We start from the raw sequence: 14,813 nt of genomic DNA on the forward strand, positions 1-14,813 counted from the left end.
ATACTTACTTTCCACATTTTTCATCTTTTCATTTTTTTCCTCCTTTATATATTTCCAGCAGCAGCAGCAGCAGCATCACCACTACCACTACCAGCATCACCATAATCGTCTTAATTCCAGAACTAATTTCATTAGTGTGGGAAACTTTCTCCATCACTATACAGTTGTTATCATACTTTAGACAGAGTAGATATTCATGAAATTTTTGTTTCATTAATAAATAAATGTTCTAATCCTATCTTGGAGGGGTCCCTCTTAACACAGTCATTTTATTCATAATTCTCTGCTAGCTTCCATCTTTGTAAAATGCTTACAAAACCTTGATTTTTATGAGCTTACTAACCTTAAAATAGCCCTCTATCTACATAAAGTACATTTATTTCAATATAAATTATATAGGACATAGTATAGATCAAAATATGATTCAAATATGACATAAAAAAATTCTCCCCAAACATTTCTGTGGGGGAAAAAAGCCCTGGAAAAACTTGTTCAAAAAGTTCAGATAAATCTGTGAAAATTGAGCCAACAGTCTTTTTTGTTCCCCTGAGATTTGTATGGCACGTAATGTGGTTAATACTGTTGTAATATACTTCTAATGCTTTGTACATTATTCCTCTACCTCCCTTACTTGATTTTCAAAGTCTTTTTTGAGCTCTTCCATAACCTGAGACCAATTCCTATTTTTCCTGGAGGTTTTAGATACAGAAGCTTTGAATTTATCATCTTCTGAGTGTATAATTTGATCCTCCATGGGAATAAAGTAATATTCTGTGGTCAGATTCTTTTTTCTATTATTTGCTCATTTCCTGAACCTATGACCTGATTTTAACATACTTCCAAAGCTTTTGGGGTTTTGGGTACAATCCCCAGGGGCCTTAATTCCTCCACTGTCTTATGAGAGGCTCTGAATGCTCTCCTGGTCTATGGAAAAACCACAGAACTCTCCTCTGCCCTGGAGCTGTGAGGAGGGTCCCTTATGGTAGGTCCAGACTGCAACCTGGATCTGAGTATGGGCAAAGTAGCAGAGTCCTGTCCCAGGGATAGCAGAGACCTCTGCAGTCTCTCCCAACCCCCTTAACTTCTGTGGACTGAGCACTCTGGAAGCAGCTGGTGGGTGGTTCTGCAAATTCTAAGGGTGGGGCTGTCCTGAGGCCAATGCTGGCCAAGTCCTGCTGACCCTCCAAACCATTGCCGGCAAACTTTTAGTCTACAGGTCTAGAAACTGCTCCCACTGCCATGGACCCAGGCACCCCCAGGGACCCAAATGCCCCATGGACTGTTCTTGGAAGTCTGGAGCTGGTTTGCTCTGGTGCAGCACAGTTGTAGCCTGGGCTACACTGTAGCTCTTTCCAACCTTGGTCCCATGGAATAGACCTTTCCTGCAGATCTATCAAGTTGTCTTGGGCTGGAAAATTGTTTCACTGAGTCTTTCTGTGGGTTCTGCCCCCTATAGAATTTGGTTTTTATAGCATTTGAAGTTTTGGTGGGGAAGAACTTTTGAAAATTCCTGCTTTCACACCACCATTTTGGCTCAGCTCCCCCCCAATAGTTTCTTACAAAATGCCCCTGAATTTAAATTAGCATCTATATTTTATAAATAATACTTTGCCTTTAAAAGAGGTAAAATGACTTTTTGTTGTTTCCCTATATACAGGGACCTACTTCCTTACAGTAAAAATTAAATAAGTTGCTCAGAGGACACAAAGAGAGGGCCTTTGATGTCCATCTGTTTTTAGTTAAGAGAAAAATTTGACAGTAATTTATTGTAGGAAAAAATGTCTTACCTAATTCTCCATAAAGGAAAAAACATGGATGAGAAAATGTATGATTGTGATATCCAATTAATGTAGTTTAACCATCAGCACACGTAACTTGGATAAATACTGAAAATGGTTAATGGACTTGATCCAGAATGAACAAGAAGGCACCAGTCTGGATTGCCTTTAGGGAAGTGTTCTTAAACTCCTTCCTAAAGAAAATTCTATCTTTTGAAAACCAATATCCATCCCATGATGTTGTAATGCCACAGTCTATAGAATATTACTATCTCTGAAGAACTGAAACTAAAAGTCTCTCAAAAAACAGAAGATGAAGCAATATTCTCATGAAAAGTTGTGTGAAATATCTAAGAAGGGAGTTGTCATTATTGTCATTGTTGTTTTTAACAACAGACCTGTATTTGTATGGCTATGGAGTACTCCCCCTAATAAGACAGGTTATGAGTTTTTCTGATTATTATAGTTTATTCTTATTATTATAGTTTTATAGATTTGCTTAAGGGTACTAGAAGCTAAGCATTTTTCTGTGGTCATATGGTTAGTATGTGTCATAGATAGGAATTAGATCCACAGCTTCCTGGCTTTAAGACTATTATTCCTGTCTAGAAAAATGTGCCATAAAAAAAGAATAAAAAAGTGGGTTCCTAACAGTATTATAGTGAGGGGAAAAATGAGGAACAATCATTCTCCACAATAGGTATGCACATGATGTCAAGAGAACCAAAAAAATCTCCAAAATACATTGGCTGGATCCTCTTTGGTAGTTTCATGGTACTATATGGATAAGAATTGTGAGGATAGGAAGAATCATTGAAGTATTATTGGAGAGAATATCTCTATCAATTATATAACAAATTCATCAGGGTATGAGACTAATATATATGTGTGCATATCTTTAAATTCACACACATGTATAATATATATTATATGTGTATGAATATATACATATTCATTCTTTTCTCTTGTGATTTATGAAAAGTTCAGAACCCAGAAAATGAATTTTGCAAGCTGATCATTGTTATCTATAGTACTAATAAAGTTATGAAATTTTCATGGGTAGCAAAAATCTGAAAAGGTGGATAAATTTTATCCATTTGAAAAGTTATATGTGTTTGTATATATATGTATATATATATATATATATATAAAACAAACCTAAGTTTATATGACTATATATGACATATATATATATATGTTATATGTGCTTGCATATATATATATATATAAAAACACACCTAAGTTTGTATGACTATATAGGACATATGTATATATATATATATATATATATATATATATATATATATAAGTTTATATATATGTTTGCTGAGCCAATTAAATCTCAAGAATAGCCTAAATTGCATATTTTCATGAGGGACTGGAATAAGCATATCTAATAGATAGATACACATAAATATATATATACATATATAAATGAATTTATTTCTTTTGTTCTTAGGGATAGAAATCTAACTTGATAAAACATAGAAATTCAGTATAAAAACTTTATTAAAATAATATTTTATACCACCATTGCATAGCAATCTTGACCGAAGTCAAAGCATGACTTTGAGTAGAACAAAGAAAGGTTGGAAACATTCTATGCATGAAAGTTTTATAATGTGACAGTTCAAAAGAATGGAACCCTCTCTCATCTGAAATCATTCTTGTCTGAGAGGTTTTCTTTTTCATTCTTTCATTGGCACACAGTAAATTGAGCCTCTTCTGACAATAATGCTGTTGGGAACTTTAAAGATAATTAAGAAACGTAAAATATGTCAGTCTTCTCTAACACAGTTGGAATTGGAGTTTTCAATTTGTATCTTTTTCTTAGTAAGAAGATGAGTTTAGGTTTTGGTCTATATTCCTCATAATTTTGTTTAATTGATCTCTTACAAAATACTGCAATACAAAAATGATACCTAATAATTGAGTACAAGCAAAAATCCTCATATACTTATACATTTTTAATAAGAGTCCTAGGAGTAATTATAATGTATTGGCAATACACAAGCAATTAGTATTTTCAACTCTGTTGAGATAAAGGAACAAAATGATAATTTTTTGAAACGTACTGAGAATATAGAAATAAAGAACTCTAGCTCTGTTCACTGCCTTTGATAGTAGATTATTTGACTCAATTCTCCCATTCATATTTGGGAAGGTGCTAGCAGACCACACAATATAAAAGAGACCCCTTTTCATAGCTATGTGTTTATGTTGATGAGTTACCCATCACAAGCTATTTACCTCATGTTGGGGGAAAGTTTCCACTTAGAGCAGTCCTTTGGTGATTAAGGGTAAAAGCCAAGATGAAAGGATCTCTTCTTTCACTAAATAGTTAATAAAAGATTAGTTTAGCCATAGCTGGGGGAAACAACCTGAGAAGGGAACAGATATTCATCTAGTAAATAGCCCTTATTTGACTGAATATAGCTCTCCTGTGTCAGAGTTGATCATCCTGATAGTCTGAGGCCTAAGACTTAAGGAAGGGGTTCCAGTCCCTATTGTCCTAGCTATTTTGTACTCAAGTAACAAGCAAGCCAGGATCTTAGTCCTCTGAACCAATTAAATCTTGAGGATCTTTTTTCACCACTATTCAAAAGAAAGTGGCTTATTTAGCATATTTGTGGTGATTGCTAGGATATTACTTCCACTATAACCTACATAAGGAGAGCCAGGAATGAATAAATGAATAAAGAGGCATTATAATATTCATTCTATGTTTCAGACACTTTACTAGGAATAAAATTTAAAAAGCAAGAAAAATCTCTGCCCTCAAAGAGCTTACATTCTAATAAGGGGATTGGTAGATAGGGATGGGAGTGTGGGGTCTAAGGAGGCACAGGGATGATGAGGGAAGACTTAGCTTTTTGAAATTGGTATGGTCTTTCTAATAGCCATGGCAATATTGATCAGATAATTAGCTAGAATTAGAAGTACAAAGCAGATGGGTGTGTTTGATCATACATATATAGGAGGAGGGGATGATAAGAAGTTTGGTTGCTGGTAAATGGATGTATTGGATATAAAGCAAGAAGAAAATATTCTCCTTTCTAAGTATATTAGTTTAGTCAGATGATTGTATCCCTTAATAAATTGTTAGTAGCCTTCTTCTACACTAAAAATTTGAAAAACTGAATTAGAATCTTCACAATTTAGGGTATGATGTTCTCCAAACATAGCCAGAATGGTTGGAGAATTATAAATTTAGAAAGCAATTGTACCTTAAGAGTTATCTAGTTCAATCCCTTTATTTTTCAAATTAGAAAACTGAGATAAAGGAGGAGAAACAACCTATTTCTCCCCAGTCATGTAGGTAATTATTTGAATCCAAATCATGGGATTATAGATTGAGAACTGGAAAGGACCTTGTCCATCATCTATTCCAATACTTTCATTTTACACATGGACTAAAGGTAAAATGATTTGTCTAAAGTAAACAGAAAGCACTTAACAATGTAAGGAGTCTCATTCTTTGATTCTGAATCTACCACTCTTTTTTTTTATTATTTTACACTTTACATGGATTTGTTCCATGAGGCTGCTGTGCAGCAGAGGCTGGACATTTCTCCTCAGAGAAAGTAACTGACTCCTTTCTCAATAATCATAGTCATAGTTTGTGTGGAATGTGGCATAATTTTTTCTTTGGAGAGGCAGGATGATAAGAATCATACATCTGGTTTCAACTCCCTACTCTGCCATCAACTTGCAGTGTGATTTTGGGCAGGAAATATAACACCTGAGGGACTCAGTTTCCTTTTCTGTGAAAAGAGTGATGTGAACTAAGTAACAGCACTTCCAGCACTGACACTCTCTAAGTTTTTCTTTGTTTTCTCATTTTCACATGAGGCTTAATGGTTCATTCAGTATAAAATTGGGATGGATAAGATGGCTTCCCCATATTCAAAGATTCTATAAGAATACTGCTGAGTGTCCTGGATGACCAACATCAAACAAGGAAACCTTATCCTGCTAGGAGAAATATATAGCAATACAATTCTCAATGTTTATCTCAGTGAATTAAAAAAGTTTAATATTTCAACTGTGAAGTTGCTTGCCTGCCTCAATTGAAGTAAAAAATAAGTCCTCTGGAATTTTAATTTGTTTTTTTATTGCTAGAAGGTTAAAATGTGTTGGCTCTATAGTTAAGAGACTTTTAAAAAACCATTTTGTTCTATAGAAAGATATAAAATTGCTAAATGAATAAATGAAATGGAGAGGAGGAAAATTTACTTTAGTAGACAGTTATTAAGAAAAGCAAACTTTTAGTGACAAATTTGTACTAGATTGTCTTCTGCTCCATGAAATTTTGAGGGAATATTACTCAAATCATTCTTACTATTCTTTCATAAAGAAAATTTCTTTACTTTAAGGTGGGGAGTTATCAGACTTGATGATCCTGGTACTTAATTAAGTCTTGTGAAGGTTAAACTACTTCCAAGATTTTAAAATCTTTGGAATCCTTCAAGGGATTAGCTTTTGAAAGACAAAAGACATTCCCTTTCTCAAGAGAATTTTTTTTGTAGAAGATTCCATTGCTTCCTTGCTTTCTTGAGTAATTCAGGGTTTGATTATCATTACAATATAAATTACTAATAAATTTTGACTCTAACACTTTATGATGTGGAAGTCACACAGTTCTAGAAGAATATAACAATTAAAAAAAAGTTCTGAGAGGTTCTATTAGGCAAAAAAGTAAAAAGAACATACCCAATAATGGACAATCTGACTACTGTTCAAGTCGTACAGTAGAAATAATATTGGGGCTGGTATTACAGAATTTGAATTCAAATCTTAGATGTACTACTAATTATTTGTATTGCCCAAGCAAGTCATTTCTCTCTAGGTCTTAGTTTCATCATTTATAAAATAAGAAGGTTGGGATAGAAGACCTTCAACTTCCATCTCACTTCTATGTAACTCTTATCATTCTTTTGGGTCTATATTGAAGGTTTTATGACCCTATGACCAGTCAAGAATCTTTTCTCCAAAGTATTAGCCTCAGCAAGTTGTTTAGCAGCAATTACACTAAGGAATTGTTGGAGTTATGACATATATCAAGTCAATAAACATTTTCTAAATTAACTGCCATATGTAAGGCATTGTCCTAAGTGCTAGAGAAACAACGAAGGTAAAAATACGGTCCCTGCTCTCAGGAAACTTGCAATCTAACAGGAAAAAAAAACAAAATAAAAATAAAGAGATACAATAAATACAATATAGACAGAAAACAATGTCGGAGAAAAGCAACCTTTTAGTAAAAAAATTATACTAGTTTTTATCAGGGAAGTGGCGGTAGGGCATCAGGGAAAGTCCTCTAGTTGGGGAAGGGGGCATTTAAGCTGAATCCTCAAGGAAAACAAAGAAAAGCTCCAGGAGAGGAAGCACTTTATGTGTGAAATCTCTGGTATTTGAAATATTGAGGTGTTGGGAATGGCTTATACTATTCTTACACTATAGGAGACATGAATTCTTGTCTTAGTTCTGCCACAAATACACTGAGAACTTACACAAGTCATTGGATCTCAATTCTCTTATTTGCAAAATGGGGATAACAAAACTTCATAATGTCATTATGAAGAGAGTATTTTATGAACCTTCAATATCACAAAATATAAAGTAATATCCTTAGAATTATCATGTTTAGACATATTTTTTAAAAGTCTTTATTCATCAAATTTTTCCAAAGTTAGTTTGCCATCAAATATGGTAGAGAAATGGATTCAAATCAAGGACTACTTCCTTAAGAGACTTACTAAGCTGTCCTCAGGCATATAAGGTATAGTATGAGGATTTCATAAGAAAGAACAAAAGTAAACTTGAAAAGGAAGCCACCAAATCTCATGTATTTTTCAAATTGATATAAATAGATCAATTGGTGAGGGTGATTTAGTATACATTTGATCAAGAATGTATATATATTCTTCACAAATAAGTTTCTAAGATGGGTGGCCATCAAATATATGTTTCTCAAAAATAGTTTCCAAATTCTCTGGTAGCATGAAATAAGTCTCCCAAGGAAATCACAGAAACTTTCATATTTCAGTTTTCTTTAAAACATTGCTATTAAAGCATGCTCTGAAAAATTTGAATCAGCTTTAAAATATTTCCCAATTAAGCCATACATGTAGTGCAAAAGCTAAACTCTTATTGTTGATGTAAAAGGAAAACCCAAGGACAGGATTTTCTTTTATTCTGGAATAGTTGATGAAGTCATGTTCAAAAGAAAATGAAGTTCTTAAGGCAAGCCATGTATAATGATGATGTTTGTCCTTTGTTCTTGAAGAGGACTATGACTTTGGGGAGGTGATATCATGACAAGCACATGAACTGGATTTGAATGAGAACTAAGTTAGCTGTGCTAAGTTACCATCCTCACTTTCTCCTCCAGAATCACTGGGTCCAGAGGCCAGTTATGAATCAGGACACTGGAGATAACCCTGGATGTGAGACGATCAGGTTTAAGTGACTTGCCCAAGGTCAACTAATAAATGTCCAATGTCTGAGGCTAGATCCAAACTATCATCCTCCTCACTCTAAGACCAGTGCTCTATTCACTGCACCACCTAGCTGTCCTTCATATATTCCAATGCCACAGACGTATTATCTATTCGTTTTAGTACATCATTTTGGTAGGCAACGTATCATGGTGAAAATTGTTAAGCACTTAGAGACAGGATTCTAATACTGGATTCTGTGTTGCCTCTGGTGCCTTGTGATCAGTTAAGTCACTTAATTTCATTGAATCTTTTTATACAACTGTGATATTTGGTTACTAAAAGTTTTTTCCTCATTGGCTTATTGTAAGGATCAAATGAGATAAAGTATGTAATTAATTTAAAAATCTATGTACGTGAAGGCTATTATTGTTGTTCTTCAATGTATTTTGTGATCATTGTATTTCTTCCTCCTGATATATTTGATCAGTATAGTCCCCCCCCCCACCCTTGTTTTACCCTATTGCTCATTTTCTGATTCCCTCACTTTGTTTGTGACTTCCCTCAGGACCAGACTTCAAAATTGTCTTTCACTGGGCAATTTAATGTTGGAAAGCTGACCATTTTCTGACTTGAGTCTTTGCCCCAAATGACTTTTGGAGGACAGAACTGGCTCTAGATGAATTCTGGACTCTTCATCAGGCTAAGTGGAGTACTACACAATTACACATATGCTTACCCCAGGTTCCTCTCCTCCTTAATTTTCTAGTTGAACTCTGTTGCAATCCTGCTTGCCTGAGAGAGGTGAATGGTATAGCAGGGAGTGCTGAGTGACCACATTATGGGTTAGTTATCATTAGCCTTCTCTGTTGATAGTTAGCTGAATTTTTACTGGTGTCCTAGACAATAGAAACAACCAAAATTGTTTTTATTCCTTGCATATCTTTCCTAATTTGGAGAGTTATAAGATGTTGCAAGGATTGGAGAAAATGTCTAGTCCTCCATCTTGCTGGACATGTGACCTAATAAACTAGTTTGGTTTTTACAAAGCGATGGGGTTAAGTGTCTTGCCCAAGGTCACACCAGCTAGGTAATTATAAAGTATCTGAGGTTGGATTTGAACTCAGGTCCTTCTGACTCCAGGATTGGTACTCTATCCACTACACCACCTAGCTGCGCCCCCCCAGTAAGCTATTTTATGACACATTTAATAAAAGATAAAATGAAAACCCACACAGTAGAATTAACTTTGGATATACAACTCAGTTGTTACCTCCTATTGAAGAATTGTCTGAAACTTCCCCCACCCCCACCACCCAGTTATCAACACTGTATTCTTGAAATTCACTGTTTTACTTTGCATACTTTGTCCTTACTTGTGCACATATTATATTTTCCCAGGAGAATGAGACTTTCTTGAGGATAAGTGCTCAGCTTCTTTTCTATGGAAACTTAATGTTTTATCTATAATATTGTTGAATTGAATGGAACTCCATGTTTTACAAATTTACATATGGATTTGACATTTGAAGCTATATTGATTTGGTTTGATAAATGGTTCCCAGCCCAACTACACTCACTGTTACTTTCCTCCTTGTTCACTAATTCTTTTGCCCATGTTGGATTATGCTGCTTTTCCTGGTAAGCACTTATATACTTGTTGACTTGACTTATTCTTCCTCAGAAAAAAACTAATTATTCAAATGGTCTATGGTACCATAGCATTTTGTCACATTTCCTGGTCCTTTTTACACAGCATGAATAAACTGTGAAATGTATTCAAAGACAATGTTCTTAATGACTTTATTTAAGAATACATTTCAGGTTATTCGTGCTGAGAAGTACTTACTTTCTGAACCTTCAAACAGCTAGGCTGAGCTCAATGGGCAGTTCTCCACCATTTCAGAAACATCTAAAATTAGAGGGGGAAAAAGATTATAAAATAAAAATGGTTCTGCATTCTATCCTTTCCCTTTCACATAAATATTGTAACTAATCACCCTTGCCTCATGTATAATTTGTGAGGAGGTCTTTATATTCTTTTATATTTAACCTGGCCCACAGAAAAGAGAAAGTAAAGCCAAATGCAAGCTCACACAGAACAAAGAGAATCCAGATTGGGAAGGAATCAATGGCTATCTAGTTCAATCCATACTTGAATAAGAATTCCTCTAAAACATATAAGAATAGTTAACATTTATATAGCTCTTATTCTGTGTCAGGCAACGTGCTAAGTGCTTTAAGTGTTGTCACAAAACATATCCAATAAATGATCTTCATCTTTCTTTAGGACCGCTAATTATGGGGAGGTGATACCATGACAAGCACATGAATTGGATTGGGGGGGAGCTCTGCTAAACACCAGCCTTAATTTCTCCTCCAGGACCATCTGGGTCCAGTGGCCAGACATGAATCAGGACACTAGAGATGACCCTGGATGCAGAGCGATTAGGGGTGACTTGCCTAAGTTCACACAGATGCTAAGTGGCATGTTCCTGAGGTAGGATTTGAACTTCTGTCCTCCTGACTCCAAGGCAGTGCTCTATCCACCAGCATTCAATAAATTTGCATCCCTTTATCCTTTTGGTTGTTATTTCATCTATCACTGAAATAGAGGAGAGGGAATATTGAAGAGAATGGATTGGCTAAGTTGCTTGTTGTTATTACTGTGAACACAATTACTAAATCCAGCAACACAATTTTACCTCTCTCAAAAAAGTTAAGCATTGGTATTATATCGAAATACTTTTGTTTTTATTATTAGCAAATGAGGTCAATTGCACCTCTTTTAAAGATAGTTATTGCTTCTTTCTGTAAATCTAATTAGTTAATAATAATATAGGACAAAAAGGAATAAAATTAAAATCTAAGCAAGAATAGAAAAAAATCTACTTCTGAAAGCTGAAGGGTTAAAAGAAAAACACAAATAGAAAAAACTTTAAGTAAGTAGGTCATAAATATATGCAAAAGAATCTTCTAAATTCTGGGAGAAATGTAACAACAAAATGTGTGCTCATCTTCTAGGTGCAATTTGGAATATTCAAGGATAGAGTAAGCAATTAGTAGGCATTGCAAAGAGGCAAATTTCTGCTTTATGTAATGAAAAATTTTCTAATGATTAGGTAGGTGCTGCAAAGAGGGAAACATGCTTGTAATTTTTAAAAATGCCCTATTAAAATCTGTCTGTGCTGATTATCAAAGGTAGAATGAGTTGACAAACAAGGTAGTAAGCTTGTTGTCAACTAGGTATCTTCAAGTAAAAGTTGGATGATCATTTCTTTGGTTTTAGTCAAAGAAGAAAGTTTTCTTCAGGATTTGATTAGACTAGATGACTGATTTTGTGAAAAGGGAGTCACATCTATTTGATTTTGTGATTCTCCACTCATACTTATGTTGGTCAGACTATTTTGAAATTGATTTTTAACATAAACCTGAATATTTCTGACACAACTTCAATCATAGTTAGGCACTGATTGATAGAAATGATCAAAAAGGCAGGATAAGGCACATGGTGGGCATCTGCTCTTGCTTTCAGAAGAGTAATGTCCTGGAAACCAGCAAATTAAGGCTTCTAAAATCAGACAACCTAATTGGAACATTAAAGTGATAAAATGACAAAAATACAGGTGTTTAGTGAATCTAAAGATAAAATTAGAACACTTGAGAAGTGCCTGTGAAATAGAGCTATAACTAAGTTGACTTAGATAGAATTACAGATAAAATTCTGGAAATAAAGACCAAAGGACATGTTAGAAGGACTTTAAAATAAATCTCCTGTGAAAACCTCAGTGTGCTGAGAATATTTATATGATTTTCCCTTTTAAATAACAAATCACCACATTTACTGTGAGCAATAAAAGAGGAAAAATAACCATTCATATCATTTAGAAATTGGCCAGTACTATAGCATTAATATTTTAGTACTGATATAGTGCCCAGAAATAACTCACAATTTCCCTATGAGGTAGGTTAGCTCTTCTTCCTCTTCCTCCTTGATACCATCATCATCATCACCACCATTCTTATTTTTTTCCAATGGGTTGTTTATAATTATGAGTTCATCAAAAGTATTCCAAGATTAAGACCATTTTCAACAATGGATAAAGATAACATTAATAGAGTTGTTTAAAAGTAAGAATAAGTTGTCACTTGCCTCTAACACAACTAGTTATACGTCAGAGATAGGACTTATATCACGTCTTTTTGACTTCCAGGCTGACACTATATTGCATAGTCTCAATTGCTATTATTTACTGATAATGCTTCTCTTCTGAGCAATTTGCCCAAAGTCACATGGCATAACAAAGAACATGTTGTTGTTTGAACATTGTTTTCAAAAAGGACCAGTGACATCAAACTATTTCAGTCAAGGTATAGTGTGTACAACTGACTGATTAGTCCGATATGAATTTGAAAGTCTCTACCAAAGGTTGAGGCCCAAAGACAGTCCATTTGAAATTTGGGATGGAGTTGTCTCCAGATTTGTAATTCCATGTTTCCTTTGTGCTACTATGATTCTGCTTTGCCCATTGAGCATAGCACCTTTTTTTGATGTGGCCATACCATGATGAAAAATCTTCTGCCAGCATCTTCCATGTCTCAGAATCAATACCAAAGTTCTTCAGAGAGACTTTGTACTAATCTCTCTGACTTCCATGTGATCTCTTGCCTTGTGTGAATTCTCTGTCAAATAGTTTTCTAGGTAACATTATGTTTGGCATTTGGTAAAATTTTAATTCTTGACATTTCAAGCCAAGAGAGGACCACAGTGTCCAGTTTCGTTTCTAAGTGAACACTTTCAAGGATACTTTAATCTAATTTTTCCCCATTCACATTAAAATAAAACATTTATTGGGTCTCCAATATATGTCATGGAATAAGATGCTTGGGAGATACAAATGGTTTAGACATAAAGCCTGCTATCAAGAATTTGGAATAATTACTTCAATTGCAATTAATCAATATCACAGTACAAAGTTTCAACAAATGAATGTGTTTTGTTTCAAAAGTATAATTGTTAAAGTAAGCCCAAGTTCCATTTTCCCATAGAAATAATGTTATAAATGATGATCTAATTCTCAGCCTAGCCCATAAGATACTATACATATATATATATATATATATATATACATCAAATATGAAATATTTTGTAACCATCAAAATATTATTTAAATGTGAGAGCACAATGCTCTGAAAATAGTAGATATTTATTGCTATGTTTAAATTCATTTAATTGAGCCATACTTTATGAAAAAGTCTTACTCTTCTGAATTAACATAGCACAAAGATAATGAGTTCTTGAAGCCTGTGCCAGTGAAGAACAAAATCTGGTTCTACCCACATGAATGGGTTTCAAGTATGGGCTCATAAATGTAGGTTGCTGCTTGAGGACCAAGATACTGCTTGTTTCAATAGTTTGATGAATCTGTTATTTCAACAATGTGACACTCCTGCTATTGATGCAGATCAAAATCTACTCAAGCCTTCTGAAATTGTAGATATAACTTCCATAGGTGAAGAAAGGAGAACTGGAGTTGATGAAAGAGGAAGACACTGTAGAAGTAAGTGATTTAGGCAGTTTTGAACTGAAGGAGGCCCAAAGAGTAAATGTGGGAAGACAAATGAGAGAGAAAATTTAAAGAAATATCATTTTTAGCTCCTGATACTAGTTCAAATTCTACTCCAGGGTCCTTTGAAAGAGGGGAAAGAACAAGGGTAACAATGATTAAGGTGGATACAGTAGGATTTAAGTGAATTAAAAGGCATTAAATAGTATTAAAGAGTAAGGTAGTAAAGAGAAAGACTGAAGAAAAGAAAGAAGGCAGGTAATAAGAAAAACCAAAGAAAAGAAACAGTGAAGTGGAAAGACTTAAAGAAAAATGATAGTATGAATATGTGTGTCATGAACTGGTGAAACAGAGAAGTTGTTTTAAGGCAGAATAGCAGGTGAGATGGAGTTTTTGAGTAGGTGAGACTAAGGGAGATAAGCCCAATGAAGTCAATTTATTAATACAAGATAATTAGCTATAGGCATTTTAAACAGTGCTTAATGTTTAAGTGCTCGATGTTTAGTCTTCAATAAATAGTAATTTTAAAAATCAAATGGCTAAAATAATTCTCACCTTTATGGAGAAAAGTATAAGTTATGAGGTGACTTCTATTATGTATGTGATATTGATATTTCAACCATAATTAAGTGATTATTACCTGTGCTTCAAGTGTATCCAATCTCTCTCCTGGAAGAGAAAGTAAAGGTTATTAAAGGACAACTCTCCATACTCCTGATTGTTAGGGATTATAAAATATTTCTAAAAGAAATTGAGGTGAGACTTCAATGGAGATGATAAAAGGAACCTGGGGTGGGGGTCAGACTTCATCCTTGGTGATAAATTCTGAAGTGGAGTAGTGTTACAGGGAACAGAAAAGGAAGAGAAAGGATAGCTAAGAGAAGACAGGTGGGTACTACCGGGGAAAATATATTTCCAAAGGTTCAGAATAAGGTTAGGTAACATTCCATCAAATAAAATTCTACAAGGGTAGGTCTGTCAAAGAGGGGTGGTAAACTCTTAAGAATGAAAAAATGAAGAAGAAATGC

Source organism: Macrotis lagotis, chromosome 5 (assembly GCF_037893015.1).
Source record: "Macrotis lagotis isolate mMagLag1 chromosome 5, bilby.v1.9.chrom.fasta, whole genome shotgun sequence".
Classification (NCBI taxonomy): Eukaryota; Metazoa; Chordata; class Mammalia; order Peramelemorphia; family Peramelidae; genus Macrotis; species Macrotis lagotis.